Source organism: Mus musculus, chromosome 13, assembly GCF_000001635.26.
Source record: "Mus musculus strain C57BL/6J chromosome 13, GRCm38.p6 C57BL/6J".
Classification (NCBI taxonomy): Eukaryota; Metazoa; Chordata; class Mammalia; order Rodentia; family Muridae; genus Mus; species Mus musculus.
In genome coordinates this window covers 66,337,187-66,341,176 of record NC_000079.6, presented here as the reverse complement: position 1 = coordinate 66,341,176, position 3,990 = coordinate 66,337,187, and the positions used below count along the sequence as shown (strand labels likewise).

The window sequence follows — 3,990 nt, the reverse complement described above, 5'->3', positions numbered from 1 at the left end:
AGTTCATAATGTTGTTCCACCTATAGGGTTGCAGATCCCTTTAGCTCCTTGGGTACTTTCTCTAGCTCCTCCATTGGGATCCCTGTGATTCATTCATTAGCTGACTGTGAGCATCCCTAACCCTGATAATTCTTTATTATTAGACCAACCTGTAAAATTAATTAATATAGATAAAATGATCGATAAAGGTAATGAGTGTGCTAAAGCTTTCACATGTGCCAATTATCATTCCAGGCATGTAGGAAGTCATAGTTGGAAGAAACTCTATGAATGTAATCAATGTGGTAAAGCCTTTTCCTCTCACAGTAGTCTCAGATATCATAAAAGAACCCATACTGGAGAGAAACCTTATGAATGTAATCATTGTGGTAAAGCCTTTGCAAGACCTGCTCATCTCCAAAGACATAAAAGAACCCATACTGGAGAGAAACCTCATGAATGTAGTCAATGTGGGAAAGCCTTTGCAGGACCCACTCATCTCCAATGTCATAAAAGAACCCATACTGGAGAGAAACCTTATGAATGTAGTCAGTGTGGGAAAGCCTTTTCCTGTCACAGTAATCTCAGATATCATAAAAGAAACCATACTGGAGCGAAACCTTATGAATGTAATCAATGTGGTAAAGCCTTTGCAAGACCCGCTGATCTCCAATGTCATAAAAGAAGCCATACTGGAGAGAAACCTTATGAATGTAATCAATGTGGTAAAGCCTTTGTAGCAACCACTACTCTTCAAGACATAAAAGAACCCATACTGGAGAGAAACCTTATAAATGTAATCAATGTGGTAAAGCCTTTGCAAGATCTGATAATCTCCAATGTCATAAAAGAACCCATACTGGAGAGAAACCTTATGAATGTAATCAATGTGGGAAAGCCTTTTCCTGTCACAATAGTCTCAGATATCATAAAAGAACCCATACTGGAGAGAAACCTTATGAATGTAATCAATGTGGGAAAGCCTTTTCCTGTCACAATAGTCTCAGATATCATAAAAGAACCCATACTGGAGAGAAACCTTATGAATGTAATCAATGTGGTCAAGCCTTTTCCTGTCACAATAGACTCAGGTATCATAAAAGAACCCATACTGGAGAGAAACCTTATGAATGTAATCAATGTAGGAAAGCCTTTTCCCATCAAAATAGTCTCAGATATCATAAAAGAACCCATACTGGAGAGAAACCTTATGAATGTAATCAATGTGGGAAAGCCTTTTCCTGTCACAATAGTCTCAGATATCATAAAAGAACCCATACTGGAGAGAAACCTTATGAATGTAATCAATGTGGTAAAGCCTTTTTCTGTCACAGTGGTCTCAGATATCATAAAAGAACCCATACTGGAGAGAAACCTTATGAATGTAATCAATGTAGGAAAGCCTTTTCCCATCAAAATAGTCTCAGATATCATAAAAGAACCCATACTGGAGAGAAACCTTATGAATGTAATCAATGTGGGAAAGCCTTTTCCTGTCACAATAGTCTCAGATATCACAAAAGAACCCATACTGGAAAGAAACCTTATGAATGTAATCAATGTGGTAAAGCCTTTTTCTGTCACAGTGGTCTCAGATATCATAAAAGAACCCATACTGGAGAGAAACCTTATGAATGTAATCAATGTGGTAAAGCCTTTGCTACATCCAGTCATCTCCAATGTCATAAAAGAACCCATACTGGAGAGTAATCTTAGGATAATTATCAATGTGGAAAGACTATTCACAAGGGAGAAGTCACCAAGGACATTTAAAAAAACACATAGTGGAGAGAAATCTTAATGTAATCCATGTGGTAAAAGCCTTTTCACAAAGTAATTATCTCAAAAAGATATAAGAACCAACCCATTTTGGAGAGTAACCTTATGAATGTAAGCGATGTGGTAATGAAGTCTTTGCATGTTCCACTAGTCTCCAAAAAATGAAAGATCCTATACTGGAAAGAAACATCATGAATATAATCAATTTGGTAAAGACTTCACAACTTTGTAATCTCCATTATTTTAAAAGTACACATACAGGTGAGAAACCTTATGAATGTAATCAGTGTTGTAAAGCATTTCAAGTCACAATCATCTGCAATGACATAAAAGATCACATACAAGAGAGAAACCTCATGAATGTTGTCAATGCAGTAAAGCCTTTGCATGTCTTAATTCTTCACATGTACACAAAATAAAGCACACTGGGGAGAACCCTCATTATTGTAATCACTGTGGTAAAAACCTTGGCAATTTACTGTCATCTGCAACTACTTAAAAGAACACATTCAAAAAAGTAACTCCTTCCATTTTTCCAGAGTACTAATCCCTTGTGTGTCACAGTCATCACCCCATACATAAAAGAACACATATAGTAGAAAACCTGCATTAATATAATGAACAAGTAAACCCTTTCGAGGCCACAGTCATCTCCAAACATATGAAAAAAATGTGCAGGAGAGAAATCTTATGAATGTAAGTGATATGATAAAACCTTTGCATATCACAGTCATCTCCAAGTACATTAATGAGCACATAGTTGAGAGAAGCCCTGTGATTGTAATGAATGTGTTAAAGCCTTCGCATGTCATTGTACACTCTAAACACTTAAAGGAACACACATTTTAGAGAAACCTTATAAATGCAATGAATGTGGAAAAGACTATGAATATTACTATAGTTCCCAAAGACATAAAGGAACACATAATGGACGGAAATCTTGTGTGTAGGCTCTCCCAGCCTGAAGCAGGCTGATCCAGACTTTGACCTTGCTGCCACTGAGAATTAGACCACCTGGAGTGGAGCCTTCCTTCTTAGATCACTCTATTGTTCAGCCACTGACACTGTTCTCCTTCAAGACTTTGCTACCTGCTGAGAGGCCCCTGAGATATTCCTGAGATACACCCTGTCCTGCAGGTCATCACCTGCAGCTGGTACCAGGCACCAAGAATGGTTTGGTGGGAATGGGCCTCACCCCCCCCCCCCTTATAAGCACATTTGCTATTAAACATTTGAGCTTTGATCAGGAACCTTGACTTAGCTCCATTATTTCTCTTGACCATCTAGTTCTCTCTCTTTCAGCTCCAGTCTGCCTCCCAGGTGTACCTCATTTCTTGTGAGCCTCAGGTCTGCTCCCAACACTTGTGAATGTAGTCAAGTTGGAAAATCCTTTAAATGCCACAGTAGTCTCTGAATACATAAAGGAACACATACTAGAACACATTGGTTATCAATATAACCAATGTGGTAAAGCCGTGCATGTCCTAATCATATTTAAATGTATGAAAGTATAGTAGATATATTAATGTGTTTATTTGAATATGCTTGGCCTTAAGCAGTGGCACTATTAGTAGGTGTGTCTTGTAGGAATAGATGTTACTTTTTTGAAGGAAGTGAATTACTGGGGTGGTGTTGTTTGGAGCTTTGGCCAGTATAAAACAGCCCCACCTACTGTTTGGCTGAAGATAGTCTCCTCCTGCCTGCCTTCTCCTGAAGATGCAGAATTCTAAGCTCCTTCTTTAGCATCATGGCTGCCTTCATGCTGCCATGCTTTTTGTTATAATGGTAATAAACTAAGTATTTGAAATTGTAAGCCATACCCAATTAAATATTTACCTTCAAAACAGTTGCCTTGGTCACAGTTTGTCTTCTGAGCAATGGAAATTCTTTCTAAGACAGAAGTTAGTACCTCAGACTTAAGTATTGCTATGATAGGCCTGGCCATGTTTTTGTTTGGAGCAATGTGGAATTTTAGACTTTGGATTTGTATATGTATTAAGTGGAATTTAATGGGACATCCTAGGAGGAATGTGGAACACATAGGCACTGGAGAGCGATTTGAACTCTGTATATGTTTTTTATGATGTTTTGCTTAAGAATGTTGTTGCTTTTTTACCTTGTCTGAAGAGTGTTGCATTGACAAAAGAATTATCAGGAAAGCCCGCATAGCCTTTGTCCTTTGTTTACTCTCATGCTGATTGTTTTGATCAAGTATAATCTTAGAGTGGAAAA

At 37.9% G+C, this 3,990-nt stretch overlaps 1 pseudogene; it reads left to right on the top strand.

Moving 5' to 3' along the window:
• Nucleotides 1-337: 337 nt before the first annotated feature.
• Nucleotides 338-1,726, top strand: Gm46395 (annotated as a pseudogene).
• Nucleotides 1,727-3,990: the final 2,264 nt, after the last annotated feature.